Source organism: Lissotriton vulgaris, chromosome 9 (genome assembly GCF_964263255.1).
Source record: "Lissotriton vulgaris chromosome 9, aLisVul1.2, whole genome shotgun sequence".
NCBI classification, from domain to species: Eukaryota; Metazoa; Chordata; class Amphibia; order Caudata; family Salamandridae; genus Lissotriton; species Lissotriton vulgaris.
Genome location: NC_141697.1, coordinates 540362917 through 540378022, shown reverse-complemented (window position 1 = coordinate 540378022; position 15106 = coordinate 540362917). Strand labels below are relative to the sequence as shown.

Sequence of the window (15106 nt, the reverse complement as noted above, 5' to 3'; positions counted from 1 at the left end):
ACAAGAGTGATCATGAAAGGTACAACCCTGTACTTTGAAAGTAAAGACACACAATTATAACCATAAATGACTGGTGGGAGCTTCACACAACTTTCTGGGCATGCTTTGAATTTCATTCTTCCCTTTTTGTTCTGCTCTTATCTATCTCCTGGGCATTTCATGGAATGTTCTCTTTCTCTTCCCTGCTTTGCTTCCCATGCTGCCTATATATGCTCATTTCTACTATTTGTACTGTTGCTTTTCATTTCTTCTCTTCTGCACAACTTTGTCCTTGGTTTCAATCCCCAGTTCCTTACCCTCTGCAAAAAACGTTCTACTGCTTCTCATGTTGGTATCTAAACCAAATGCACCATTGAAGCTGGTGCAAGATAGTCATTGATTTCTGCAACGTAATATTTAGAACCGAGAGCTAACACATCAGAGGGCGTTGGTGGTATAGTGGTGAGCATAGCTGCTTCCCAAGCAGTTGACCCGGGTTCGATTCCCGGCCAACGCACTGAAAATACTTATATATTCTGCAAGCAGGATATATTGTAATGCAACATGTCACAAAATGGAAATTTCACGAACAGATTAATCAGCCATATATAAAAAAATAAACAAATACGTGGGCAAACATCTCAATCGCACCTTCTGCTACATACATTGTCCTAATATATGATAAGTTTCATAAAGCAGAGTCACAACACACATGTGCTGGTAATAAATTTGTTACAGTGGGCAAACAATGGAAGGGCTGAGGCCCGACCAGACATTGTAACTCCAGCATCTCTATGTTAAAAAGCATTTCTAGGCAATATCTAGCCTCTGAAAAAAATATGCAAGATCCACCGATAAATCTGGCAAAAGTCCCTAACATTTTGTGCATACTTGTGCTCTCACCTGAATGTAGCGCCACCTTGTAGCTGTCGAAGGAAACTGCTGCTCACAAAATGTTTTATCAGAAGGCAAGTTGAGAGGAATCCAAGAGTCAGATGTCCATGGAAAGAACCACTCACTGAAGCAGGAATGTTGGAGGCTTCATATTCGCATAGTTTCCTGTCCAACGTCCACAACGCTCCCAAACGCTCAAAAGCCTCACACCGGGCAAGCCCTCACCGGGTATATCTCTGGCTCCAAGGTAAAGCCAAATCCTGAGCATGCTAGTGCTAGGATCACAGAGCGAGAGAGAGATGGTTCAAGAGCTACTGTCTTGATAAAGGCCTGAAACGGCTAGTGCCTAAGAGTGTCTGACTTTCAGTTATGACTGATTGTGAGAGGGGAAGATGAAGTTTTTCTGCACCCAGCATGCCTTGGGATATACTTATGCAAATGAGGTGAGAGCCAGACCAATCCCATGCTACTCTGCCTAATGCTCCTTATCTGCATAAAAAGAACACTTTCACAACGGAGCAGAGTGGCGCAGCGGAAGCGTGCTGGGCCCATAACCCAGAGGTCGATGGAGCGAAACCATCCTCTGCTAATTTTGCTTGATTTTACTTCCAAGGACCAAGCTGTCATTTCCACGCTACCAGCAAGGAAAAGCGCAAGCTTGTGCCAGCTATGTGAGAAAAGACTTCTCAACTATCTGTGTCTGCTGAAATACAAGAGAGGGATCGTCAAAGGCTCCACACTGTACTTTGAAAGTAAAGGCACACAATAATAAGCATGAATGACTGGTGGGACCTTCAAACACTTTTATGTGGAGGCTTTGAATTTCATTCTTCCCTTTTTTGTTCTGCTCTTATCTATCTCCTGGGCATTTCATGGAATGTTCTCTATTTCTCTTCCCTGCTTTGCTTCCCATGCTGCCTCTATGTGTTCATATCTATTATTTGTATTGCTGCTTTCCATTCTTCTCTTCTGCACAGCTTTGTCCTTGGTTTCAATCCCAGTTCCTTACCCTCTACAAAAACTTTCTATTGCTTTTCATGTTGGTATCTAAACCAAATGCACCATTGAAGCTGGTGCATGATAGTCATTGAACTCAGGGTCCTAATGTTTAGAACCGAGAGCGCAAAGATCAGAGGGCGTTGGTGGTATAGTGGTGAGCATAGCTGCCTTCCAAGCAGTTGACCCGGGTTCGATTCCCGGCCAACGCAGTACAAATACTTATATATTCTGCAAGCAGGATATATTTTAAAGCAACATTTCACAAAATGGTAATATAATTAAGAGGTTAATCAGCCATTATATAAAAAATAAACAAATATGTAGGCAAGCATTTCGATCGCCCCTTCTGCTATATTCATTGTCCTAATATATGATAAGTTTCATAAAGCAGAGTCACCACTCACATGTACTGGTAAAAAAATATGTTACAGTGGGCAGACAATGAAAGGGCTGAGGCCCAACCAGACATTTTAACTCCAGCATCTCTATGTTAAAAAGCATTTCCTAGGCAATATTTAGCCTCTGAAAAAAATATGCAAGATCCAGCAATAAATCTGGCAAAAGTCCCCAACATTTTGTGCATACTTGTGCCCTCACCTGAATGTAGCACCACCTTGTAGCCGTCGGAGGTAACTGCAGCTCACAAAATGTTTCATCAGAGGGCAAGTTTAGAGGAATCCAAAAGGCAGATGTCCATGGAAAGAGCCTCCGACTGCAGCAGGAAGTTTGGATGCTTCAAATTTGCATAGCTTCCAGTCCAACGTCCTCTCATGTACCGAACGCTCCCAAACGCTCTAAAGCCTTATACCGGCAAGCCCTCACCGGGTAGATCTCTGGCTCCCAGGAAAAGCCAAATACTGAGCATGCAAGCACTAGGATCACAGAGAGAGAGAGAGACAGAGAGCGTCGGAGAGCTGTTGTCTTGTTAAAGGCCTGAAACGGCTAGTGCCTAAGAGGGTCTGGACTTTCAGTTGTGACTGATTGTGAGAGGGGAAGATAAAGATTTTCTGCACCCAGCATGCCTTGCGATATACTTAGGCAAATGAGGTGAGAGCCCGACCAATCCCACGTCACTTCTCTGAATGCCTCCTCATCTGCATAAAGAGAACACTTTCACAAAGGAGCAGAGTGGCGCAGCGGAAGCGTGCTGGGCCCATAACCCAGAGGTCGATGGATCGAAACCATCCTCTGCTAATTTTGCTTGATTTTCCTTCCAAGGACCAAGCTGTCATTTCCACATAGCCAGAAAGGAAAAGTGCAAGCTTGTGCCAGCTATGTGAGAAAAGACTTCTCAACTATTCGTGTCTGTGTAATACAAGAGTGATCGTGAAAGGTACAACCCTGTACTTTGAAAGTAAAGACACACAATTATAACCATAAATGACTGACTGGTGGGAGCTTCACACAACTTTCTGGGCATGCTTTGAATTTCATTCTTCCCTTTTTGTTCTGCTCTTATATATCTCCTGGGCATTTCATGGAATGTTCTCTTTCTCTTCCCTGCTTTGCTTCCCATGCTGCCTATATATGCTCATTTCTACTATTTGTACTGTTGCTTTTCATTTCTTCTCTTCTGCACAACTTTGTCCTTGGTTTCAATCCCCAGTTCCTTACCCTCTGCAAAAAACGTTCTACTGCTTCTCATGTTGGTATCTAAACCAAATGCACCATTGAAGCTGGTGCAAGATAGTCATTGATTTCTGCAACGTAATATTTAGAACCGAGAGCTAACACATCAGAGGGCGTTGGTGGTATAGTGGTGAGCATAGCTGCTTCCCAAGCAGTTGACCCGGGTTCGATTCCCGGCCAACGCACTGAAAATACTTATATATTCTGCAAGCAGGATATATTGTAATGCAACATGTCACGAAATGGAAATTTCACGAACAGATTAATCAGCCATATATAAAAAAATAAACAAATACGTGGGCAAACATCTCAATCGCACCTTCTGCTACATACATTGTCCTAATATATGATAAGTTTCATAAAGCAGAGTCACAACACACATGTGCTGGTAATAAATTTGTTACAGTGGGCAAACAATGGAAGGGCTGAGGCCCGACCAGACATTGTAACTCCAGCATCTCTATGTTAAAAAGCATTTCTAGGCAATATCTAGCCTCTGAAAAAATATGCAAGATCCACCGATAAATCTGGCAAAAGTCCCTAACATTTTGTGCATACTTGTGCTCTCACCTGAATGTAGCGCCACCTTGTAGCTGTCGAAGGAAACTGCTGCTCACAAAATGTTTTATCAGAAGGCAAGTTGAGAGGAATCCAAGAGTCAGATGTCCATGGAAAGAACCACTCACTGAAGCAGGAATGTTGGAGGCTTCATATTCGCATAGTTTCCTGTCCAACGTCCACAACGCTCCCAAACGCTCAAAAGCCTCACACCGGGCAAGCCCTCACCGGGTATATCTCTGGCTCCAAGGTAAAGCCAAATCCTGAGCATGCTAGTGCTAGGATCACAGAGCGAGAGAGAGATGGTTCAAGAGCTACTGTCTTGATAAAGGCCTGAAACGGCTAGTGCCTAAGAGTGTCTGACTTTCAGTTATGACTGATTGTGAGAGGGGAAGATGAAGTTTTTCTGCACCCAGCATGCCTTGGGATATACTTATGCAAATGAGGTGAGAGCCAGACCAATCCCATGCTACTCTGCCTAATGCTCCTTATCTGCATAAAAAGAACACTTTCACAACGGAGCAGAGTGGCGCAGCGGAAGCGTGCTGGGCCCATAACCCAGAGGTCGATGGATCGAAACCATCCTCTGCTAATTTTGCTTGATTTTACTTCCAAGGACCAAGCTGTCATTTCCACGCTACCAGCAAGGAAAAGCGCAAGCTTGTGCCAGCTATGTGAGAAAAGACTTCTCAACTATCTGTGTCTGCTGAAATACAAGAGAGGGATCGTCAAAAGCTCCACACTGTACTTTGAAAGTAAAGGCACACAATAATAAGCATGAATGACTGGTGGGACCTTCAAACACTTTTATGTGGAGGCTTTGAATTTCATTCTTCCCTTTTTTGTTCTGCTCTTATCTATCTCCTGGGCATTTCATGGAATGTTCTCTATTTCTCTTCCCTGCTTTGCTTCCCATGCTGCCTCTATGTGTTCATATCTATTATTTGTATTGCTGCTTTCCATTCTTCTCTTCTGCACAGCTTTGTCCTTGGTTTCAATCCCAGTTCCTTACCCTCTACAAAAACTTTCTATTGCTTTTCATGTTGGTATCTAAACCAAATGCACCATTGAAGCTGGTGCATGATAGTCATTGAACTCAGGGTCCTAATGTTTAGAACCGAGAGCACAAAGATCAGAGGGCGTTGGTGGTATAGTGGTGAGCATAGCTGCCTTCCAAGCAGTTGACCCGGGTTCGATTCCCGGCCAACGCAGTACAAATACTTATATATTCTGCAAGCAGGATATATTTTAAAGCAACATTTCACAAAATGGTAATATAATTAAGAGGTTAATCAGCCATTATATAAAAAATAAACAAATATGTAGGCAAGCATTTCGATCGCCCCTTCTGCTATATTCATTGTCCTAATATATGATAAGTTTCATAAAGCAGAGTCACCACTCACATGTACTGGTAAAAAAATATGTTACAGTGGGCAGACAATGAAAGGGCTGAGGCCCGACCAGACATTTTAACTCCAGCATCTCTATGTTAAAAAGCATTTCCTAGGCAATATTTAGCCTCTGAAAAAAATATGCAAGGTCCAGCAATAAATCTGGCAAAAGTCCCCAACATTTTGTGCATACTTGTGCCCTCACCTGAATGTAGCACCACCTTGTAGCCGTCGGAGGTAACTGCAGCTCACAAAATGTTTCATCAGAGGGCAAGTTTAGAGGAATCCAAAAGGCAGATGTCCATGGAAAGAGCCTCCGACTGCAGCAGGAAGTTTGGATGCTTCAAATTTGCATAGCTTCCAGTCCAACGTCCTCTCATGTACCGAACGCTCCCAAACGCTCTAAAGCCTTATACTGGCAAGCCCTCACCGGGTAGATCTCTGGCTCCCAGGAAAAGCCAAATACTGAGCATGCAAGCACTAGGATCACAGAGAGAGAGAGAGACAGAGAGCGTCGGAGAGCTGTTGTCTTGTTAAAGGCCTGAAACGGCTAGTGCCTAAGAGGGTCTGGACTTTCAGTTGTGACTGATTGTGAGAGGGGAAGATAAAGATTTTCTGCACCCAGCATGCCTTGCGATATACTTAGGCAAATGAGGTGAGAGCCCGACCAATCCCACGTCACTTCTCTGAATGCCTCCTCATCTGCATAAAGAGAACACTTTCACAAAGGAGCAGAGTGGCGCAGCGGAAGCGTGCTGGGCCCATAACCCAGAGGTCGATGGATCGAAACCATCCTCTGCTAATTTTGCTTGATTTTCCTTCCAAGGACCAAGCTGTCATTTCCACATAGCCAGAAAGGAAAAGTGCAAGCTTGTGCCAGCTATGTGAGAAAAGACTTCTCAACTATTCGTGTCTGTGTAATACAAGAGTGATCGTGAAAGGTACAACCCTGTACTTTGAAAGTAAAGACACACAATTATAACCATAAATGACTGACTGGTGGGAGCTTCACACAACTTTCTGGGCATGCTTTGAATTTCATTCTTCCCTTTTTGTTCTGCTCTTATCTATCTCCTGGGCATTTCATGGAATGTTCTCTTTCTCTTCCCTGCTTTGCTTCCCATGCTGCCTATATATGCTCATTTCTACTATTTGTACTGTTGCTTTTCATTTCTTCTCTTCTGCACAACTTTGTCCTTGGTTTCAATCCCCAGTTCCTTACCCTCTGCAAAAAACGTTCTACTGCTTCTCATGTTGGTATCTAAACCAAATGCACCATTGAAGCTGGTGCAAGATAGTCATTGATTTCTGCAACGTAATATTTAGAACCGAGAGCTAACACATCAGAGGGCGTTGGTGGTATAGTGGTGAGCATAGCTGCTTCCCAAGCAGTTGACCCGGGTTCGATTCCCGGCCAACGCACTGAAAATACTTATATATTCTGCAAGCAGGATATATTGTAATGCAACATGTCACAAAATGGAAATTTCACGAACAGATTAATCAGCCATATATAAAAAAATAAACAAATACGTGGGCAAACATCTCAATCGCACCTTCTGCTACATACATTGTCCTAATATATGATAAGTTTCATAAAGCAGAGTCACAACACACATGTGCTGGTAATAAATTTGTTACAGTGGGCAAACAATGGAAGGGCTGAGGCCCGACCAGACATTGTAACTTCAGCATCTCTATGTTAAAAAGCATTTCTAGGCAATATCTAGCCTCTGAAAAAATATGCAAGATCCACCGATAAATCTGGCAAAAGTCCCTAACATTTTGTGCATACTTGTGCTCTCACCTGAATGTAGCGCCACCTTGTAGCTGTCGAAGGAAACTGCTGCTCACAAAATGTTTTATCAGAAGGCAAGTTGAGAGGAATCCAAGAGTCAGATGTCCATGGAAAGAACCACTCACTGAAGCAGGAATGTTGGAGGCTTCATATTCGCATAGTTTCCTGTCCAACGTCCACTCACGTCCCGAACGCTCCCAAACGCTCAAAAGCCTCACACCGGGCAAGCCCTCACCGGGTATATCTCTGGCTCCAAGGTAAAGCCAAATCCTGAGCATGCTAGTGCTAGGATCACAGAGCGAGAGAGAGATGGTTCAAGAGCTACTGTCTTGATAAAGGCCTGAAACGGCTAGTGCCTAAGAGTGTCTGACTTTCAGTTATGACTGATTGTGAGAGGGGAAGATGAAGTTTTTCTGCACCCAGCATGCCTTGGGATATACTTATGCAAATGAGGTGAGAGCCAGACCAATCCCATGCTACTCTGCCTAATGCTCCTTATCTGCATAAAAAGAACACTTTCACAACGGAGCAGAGTGGCGCAGCGGAAGCGTGCTGGGCCCATAACCCAGAGGTCGATGGATCGAAACCATCCTCTGCTAATTTTGCTTGATTTTACTTCCAAGGACCAAGCTGTCATTTCCACGCTACCAGCAAGGAAAAGCGCAAGCTTGTGCCAGCTATGTGAGAAAAGACTTCTCAACTATCTGTGTCTGCTGAAATACAAGAGAGGGATCGTCAAAAGCTCCACACTGTACTTTGAAAGTAAAGGCACACAATAATAAGCATGAATGACTGGTGGGACCTTCAAACACTTTTATGTGGAGGCTTTGAATTTCATTCTTCCCTTTTTTGTTCTGCTCTTATCTATCTCCTGGGCATTTCATGGAATGTTCTCTATTTCTCTTCCCTGCTTTGCTTCCCATGCTGCCTCTATGTGTTCATATCTATTATTTGTATTGCTGCTTTCCATTCTTCTCTTCTGCACAGCTTTGTCCTTGGTTTCAATCCCAGTTCCTTACCCTCTACAAAAACTTTCTATTGCTTTTCATGTTGGTATCTAAACCAAATGCACCATTGAAGCTGGTGCATGATAGTCATTGAACTCAGGGTCCTAATGTTTAGAACCGAGAGTGCAAAGATCAGAGGGCGTTGGTGGTATAGTGGTGAGCATAGCTGCCTTCCAAGCAGTTGACCCGGGTTCGATTCCCGGCCAACGCAGTACAAATACTTATATATTCTGCAAGCAGGATATATTTTAAAGCAACATTTCACAAAATGGTAATATAATTAAGAGGTTAATCAGCCATTATATAAAAAATAAACAAATATGTAGGCAAGCATTTCGATCGCCCCTTCTGCTATATTCATTGTCCTAATATATGATAAGTTTCATAAAGCAGAGTCACCACTCACATGTACTGGTAAAAAAATATGTTACAGTGGGCAGACAATGAAAGGGCTGAGGCCCGACCAGACATTTTAACTCCAGCATCTCTATGTTAAAAAGCATTTCCTAGGCAATATTTAGCCTCTGAAAAAAATATGCAAGATCCAGCAATAAATCTGGCAAAAGTCCCCAACATTTTGTGCATACTTGTGCCCTCACCTGAATGTAGCACCACCTTGTAGCCGTCGGAGGTAACTGCAGCTCACAAAATGTTTCATCAGAGGGCAAGTTTAGAGGAATCCAAAAGGCAGATGTCCATGGAAAGAGCCTCCGACTGCAGCAGGAAGTTTGGATGCTTCAAATTTGCATAGCTTCCAGTCCAACGTCCTCTCATGTACCGAACGCTCCCAAACGCTCTAAAGCCTTATACCGGCAAGCCCTCACCGGGTAGATCTCTGGCTCCCAGGTAAAGCCAAATACTGAGCATGCAAGCACTAGGATCACAGAGAGAGAGAGAGACAGAGAGCGTCGGAGAGCTGTTGTCTTGTTAAAGGCCTGAAACGGCTAGTGAATAAGAGGGTCTGGACTTTCAGTTGTGACTGATTGTGAGAGGGGAAGATAAAGATTTTCTGCACCCAGCATGCCTTGCGATATACTTAGGCAAATGAGGTGAGAGCCCGACCAATCCCACGTCACTTCTCTGAATGCCTCCTCATCTGCATAAACAGAACACTTTCACAAAGGAGCAGAGTGGCGCAGCGGAAGCGTGCTGGGCCCATAACCCAGAGGTCGATGGATCGAAACCATCCTCTGCTAATTTTGCTTGATTTTCCTTCCAAGGACCAAGCTGTCATTTCCACATAGCCAGAAAGGAAAAGTGCAAGCTTGTACCAGCTATGTGAGAAAAGACTTCTCAACTATTCGTGTCTGTGTAATACAAGAGTGATCGTGAAAGGTACAACCCTGTACTTTGAAAGTAAAGACACACAATTATAACCATAAATGACTGGTGGGAGCTTCACACAACTTTCTGGGCATGCTTTGAATTTCATTCTTCCCTTTTTGTTCTGCTCTTATCTATCTCCTGGGCATTTCATGGAATGTTCTCTTTCTCTTCCCTGCTTTGCTTCACATGCTGCCTATATATGCTCATTTCTACTATTTGTACTGTTGCTTTTCATTTCTTCTCTTCTGCACAACTTTGTCCTTGGTTTCAATCCCCAGTTCCTTACCCTCTGCAAAAAACGTTCTACTGCTTCTCATGTTGGTATCTAAACCAAATGCACCATTGAAGCTGGTGCAAGATAGTCATTGATTTCTGCAACGTAATATTTAGAACCGAGAGCTAACACATCAGAGGGCGTTGGTGGTATAGTGGTGAGCATAGCTGCTTCCCAAGCAGTTGACCCGGGTTCGATTCCCGGCCAACGCACTGAAAATACTTATATATTCTGCAAGCAGGATATATTGTAATGCAACATGTCACAAAATGGAAATTTCACGAACAGATTAATCAGCCATATATAAAAAAATAAACAAATACGTGGGCAAACATCTCAATCGCACCTTCTGCTACATACATTGTCCTAATATATGATAAGTTTCATAAAGCAGAGTCACAACACACATGTGCTGGTAATAAATTTGTTACAGTGGGCAAACAATGGAAGGGCTGAGGCCCGACCAGACATTGTAACTCCAGCATCTCTATGTTAAAAAGCATTTCTAGGCAATATCTAGCCTCTGAAAAAAATATGCAAGATCCACCGATAAATCTGGCAAAAGTCCCTAACATTTTGTGCATACTTGTGCTCTCACCTGAATGTAGCGCCACCTTGTAGCTGTCGAAGGAAACTGCTGCTCACAAAATGTTTTATCAGAAGGCAAGTTGAGAGGAATCCAAGAGTCAGATGTCCATGGAAAGAACCACTCACTGAAGCAGGAATGTTGGAGGCTTCATATTCGCATAGTTTCCTGTCCAACGTCGACAACGCTCCCAAACGCTCAAAAGCCTCACACCGGGCAAGCCCTCACCGGGTATATCTCTGGCTCCAAGGTAAAGCCAAATCCTGAGCATGCTAGTGCTAGGATCACAGAGCGAGAGAGAGATGGTTCAAGAGCTACTGTCTTGATAAAGGCCTGAAACGGCTAGTGCCTAAGAGTGTCTGACTTTCAGTTATGACTGATTGTGAGAGGGGAAGATGAAGTTTTTCTGCACCCAGCATGCCTTGGGATATACTTATGCAAATGAGGTGAGAGCCAGACCAATCCCATGCTACTCTGCCTAATGCTCCTTATCTGCATAAAAAGAACACTTTCACAACGGAGCAGAGTGGCGCAGCGGAAGCGTGCTGGGCCCATAACCCAGAGGTCGATGGATCGAAACCATCCTCTGCTAATTTTGCTTGATTTTACTTCCAAGGACCAAGCTGTCATTTCCACGCTACCAGCAAGGAAAAGCGCAAGCTTGTGCCAGCTATGTGAGAAAAGACTTCTCAACTATCTGTGTCTGCTGAAATACAAGAGAGGGATCGTCAAAGGCTCCACACTGTACTTTGAAAGTAAAGGCACACAATAATAAGCATGAATGACTGGTGGGACCTTCAAACACTTTTATGTGGAGGCTTTGAATTTCATTCTTCCCTTTTTTGTTCTGCTCTTATCTATCTCCTGGGCATTTCATGGAATGTTCTCTATTTCTCTTCCCTGCTTTGCTTCCCATGCTGCCTCTATGTGTTCATATCTATTATTTGTATTGCTGCTTTCCATTCTTCTCTTCTGCACAGCTTTGTCCTTGGTTTCAATCCCAGTTCCTTACCCTCTACAAAAACTTTCTATTGCTTTTCATGTTGGTATCTAAACCAAATGCACCATTGAAGCTGGTGCATGATAGTCATTGAACTCAGGGTCCTAATGTTTAGAACCGAGAGCGCAAAGATCAGAGGGCGTTGGTGGTATAGTGGTGAGCATAGCTGCCTTCCAAGCAGTTGACCCGGGTTCGATTCCCGGCCAACGCAGTACAAATACATATATATTCTGCAAGCAGGATATATTTTAAAGCAACATTTCACAAAATGGTAATATAATTAAGAGGTTAATCAGCCATTATATAAAAAATAAACAAATATGTAGGCAAGCATTTCGATCGCCCCTTCTGCTATATTCATTGTCCTAATATATGATAAGTTTCATAAAGCAGAGTCACCACTCACATGTACTGGTAAAAAAATATGTTACAGTGGGCAGACAATGAAAGGGCTGAGGCCCGACCAGACATTTTAACTCCAGCATCTCTATGTTAAAAAGCATTTCCTAGGCAATATTTAGCCTCTGAAAAAAATATGCAAGATCCAGCAATAAATCTGGCAAAAGTCCCCAACATTTTGTGCATACTTGTGCCCTCACCTGAATGTAGCACCACCTTGTAGCCGTCGGAGGTAACTGCAGCTCACAAAATGTTTCATCAGAGGGCAAGTTTAGAGGAATCCAAAAGGCAGATGTCCATGGAAAGAGCCTCCGACTGCAGCAGGAAGTTTGGATGCTTCAAATTTGCATAGCTTCCAGTCCAACGTCCTCTCATGTACCGAACGCTCCCAAACGCTCTAAAGCCTTATACCGGCAAGCCCTCACCGGGTAGATCTCTGGCTCCCAGGTAAAGCCAAATACTGAGCATGCAAGCACTAGGATCACAGAGAGAGAGAGAGACAGAGAGCGTCGGAGAGCTGTTGTCTTGTTAAAGGCCTGAAACGGCTAGTGAATAAGAGGGTCTGGACTTTCAGTTGTGACTGATTGTGAGAGGGGAAGATAAAGATTTTCTGCACCCAGCATGCCTTGCGATATACTTAGGCAAATGAGGTGAGAGCCCGACCAATCCCACGTCACTTCTCTGAATGCCTCCTCATCTGCATAAACAGAACACTTTCACAAAGGAGCAGAGTGGCGCAGCGGAAGCGTGCTGGGCCCATAACCCAGAGGTCGATGGATCGAAACCATCCTCTGCTAATTTTGCTTGATTTTCCTTCCAAGGACCAAGCTGTCATTTCCACATAGCCAGAAAGGAAAAGTGCAAGCTTGTACCAGCTATGTGAGAAAAGACTTCTCAACTATTCGTGTCTGTGTAATACAAGAGTGATCGTGAAAGGTACAACCCTGTACTTTGAAAGTAAAGACACACAATTATAACCATAAATGACTGGTGGGAGCTTCACACAACTTTCTGGGCATGCTTTGAATTTCATTCTTCCCTTTTTGTTCTGCTCTTATCTATCTCCTGGGCATTTCATGGAATGTTCTCTTTCTCTTCCCTGCTTTGCTTCCCATGCTGCCTATATATGCTCATTTCTACTATTTGTACTGTTGCTTTTCATTTCTTCTCTTCTGCACAACTTTGTCCTTGGTTTCAATCCCCAGTTCCTTACCCTCTGCAAAAAACGTTCTACTGCTTCTCATGTTGGTATCTAAACCAAATGCACCATTGAAGCTGGTGCAAGATAGTCATTGATTTCTGCAACGTAATATTTAGAACCGAGAGCTAACACATCAGAGGGCGTTGGTGGTATAGTGGTGAGCATAGCTGCTTCCCAAGCAGTTGACCCGGGTTCGATTCCCGGCCAACGCACTGAAAATACTTATATATTCTGCAAGCAGGATATATTGTAATGCAACATGTCACAAAATGGAAATTTCACGAACAGATTAATCAGCCATATATAAAAAAATAAACAAATACGTGGGCAAACATCTCAATTGCACCTTCTGCTACATACATTGTCCTAATATATGATAAGTTTCATAAAGCAGAGTCACAACACACATGTGCTGGTAATAAATTTGTTACAGTGGGCAAACAATGGAAGGGCTGAGGCCCGACCAGACATTGTAACTCCAGCATCTCTATGTTAAAAAGCATTTCTAGGCAATATCTAGCCTCTGAAAAAAATATGCAAGATCCACCGATAAATCTGGCAAAAGTCCCTAACATTTTGTGCATACTTGTGCTCTCACCTGAATGTAGCGCCACCTTGTAGCTGTCGAAGGAAACTGCTGCTCACAAAATGTTTTATCAGAAGGCAAGTTGAGAGGAATCCAAGAGTCAGATGTCCATGGAAAGAACCACTCACTGAAGCAGGAATGTTGGAGGCTTCATATTCGCATAGTTTCCTGTCCAACGTCCACAACGCTCCCAAACGCTCAAAAGCCTCACACCGGGCAAGCCCTCACCGGGTATATCTCTGGCTCCAAGGTAAAGCCAAATCCTGAGCATGCTAGTGCTAGGATCACAGAGCGAGAGAGAGATGGTTCAAGAGCTACTGTCTTGATAAAGGCCTGAAACGGCTAGTGCCTAAGAGTGTCTGACTTTCAGTTATGACTGATTGTGAGAGGGGAAGATGAAGTTTTTCTGCACCCAGCATGCCTTGGGATATACTTATGCAAATGAGGTGAGAGCCAGACCAATCCCATGCTACTCTGCCTAATGCTCCTTATCTGCATAAAAAGAACACTTTCACAACGGAGCAGAGTGGCGCAGCGGAAGCGTGCTGGGCCCATAACCCAGAGGTCGATGGAGCGAAACCATCCTCTGCTAATTTTGCTTGATTTTACTTCCAAGGACCAAGCTGTCATTTCCACGCTACCAGCAAGGAAAAGCGCAAGCTTGTGCCAGCTATGTGAGAAAAGACTTCTCAACTATCTGTGTCTGCTGAAATACAAGAGAGGGATCGTCAAAGGCTCCACACTGTACTTTGAAAGTAAAGGCACACAATAATAAGCATGAATGACTGGTGGGACCTTCAAACACTTTTATGTGGAGGCTTTGAATTTCATTCTTCCCTTTTTTGTTCTGCTCTTATCTATCTCCTGGGCATTTCATGGAATGTTCTCTATTTCTCTTCCCTGCTTTGCTTCCCATGCTGCCTCTATGTGTTCATATCTATTATTTGTATTGCTGCTTTCCATTCTTCTCTTCTGCACAGCTTTGTCCTTGGTTTCAATCCCAGTTCCTTACCCTCTAAAAAAACCTTCTATTGCTTTTCATGTTGGTATCTAAACCAAATGCACCATTGAAGCTGGTGCATGATAGTCATTGAACTCAGGGTCCTAATGTTTAGAACCGAGAGCGCAAAGATCAGAGGGCGTTGGTGGTATAGTGGTGAGCATAGCTGCCTTCCAAGCAGTTGACCCGGGTTCGATTCCCGGCCAACGCAGTACAAATACTTATATATTCTGCAAGCAGGATATATTTTAAAGCAACATTTCACAAAATGGTAATATAATTAAGAGGTTAATCAGCCATTATATAAAAAATAAACAAATATGTAGGCAAGCATTTCGATCGCCCCTTCTGCTATATTCATTGTCCTAATATATGATAAGTTTCATAAAGCAGAGTCACCACTCACATGTACTGGTAAAAAAATATGTTACAGTGGGCAGACAATGAAAGGGCTGAGGCCCAACCAGACATTTTAA

The 15106-nt window shown here is 43.4% G+C and overlaps 10 non-coding genes across 10 annotated transcripts; all 10 read left to right on the top strand.

Moving 5' to 3' along the window:
- The first annotated feature begins 424 nt into the window (after positions 1-424).
- TRNAG-CCC (transfer RNA glycine (anticodon CCC)) lies at positions 425-496 on the top strand. The gene has a single exon. It is a non-coding gene; the product is annotated as a tRNA-Gly (tRNA).
- Positions 497-2009: 1513 nt separating this feature from the next.
- TRNAG-UCC (transfer RNA glycine (anticodon UCC)) lies at positions 2010-2081 on the top strand. The gene has a single exon. It is a non-coding gene; the product is annotated as a tRNA-Gly (tRNA).
- A 1533-nt stretch (positions 2082-3614) lies between these two features.
- TRNAG-CCC (transfer RNA glycine (anticodon CCC)) lies at positions 3615-3686 on the top strand. The gene has a single exon. It is a non-coding gene; the product is annotated as a tRNA-Gly (tRNA).
- A 1512-nt stretch (positions 3687-5198) lies between these two features.
- On the top strand, positions 5199-5270 carry TRNAG-UCC (transfer RNA glycine (anticodon UCC)). Its single transcript has one exon. It is a non-coding gene; the product is annotated as a tRNA-Gly (tRNA).
- Positions 5271-6803: 1533 nt separating this feature from the next.
- Positions 6804-6875, top strand: TRNAG-CCC (transfer RNA glycine (anticodon CCC)). The gene has a single exon. It is a non-coding gene; the product is annotated as a tRNA-Gly (tRNA).
- Positions 6876-8397: 1522 nt separating this feature from the next.
- TRNAG-UCC (transfer RNA glycine (anticodon UCC)) lies at positions 8398-8469 on the top strand. The gene has a single exon. It is a non-coding gene; the product is annotated as a tRNA-Gly (tRNA).
- Positions 8470-9998: 1529 nt separating this feature from the next.
- Positions 9999-10070, top strand: TRNAG-CCC (transfer RNA glycine (anticodon CCC)). The gene has a single exon. It is a non-coding gene; the product is annotated as a tRNA-Gly (tRNA).
- A 1513-nt stretch (positions 10071-11583) lies between these two features.
- Positions 11584-11655, top strand: TRNAG-UCC (transfer RNA glycine (anticodon UCC)). The gene has a single exon. It is a non-coding gene; the product is annotated as a tRNA-Gly (tRNA).
- Positions 11656-13184: 1529 nt separating this feature from the next.
- On the top strand, positions 13185-13256 carry TRNAG-CCC (transfer RNA glycine (anticodon CCC)). The gene has a single exon. It is a non-coding gene; the product is annotated as a tRNA-Gly (tRNA).
- A 1513-nt stretch (positions 13257-14769) lies between these two features.
- TRNAG-UCC (transfer RNA glycine (anticodon UCC)) lies at positions 14770-14841 on the top strand. The gene has a single exon. It is a non-coding gene; the product is annotated as a tRNA-Gly (tRNA).
- Positions 14842-15106: the final 265 nt, after the last annotated feature.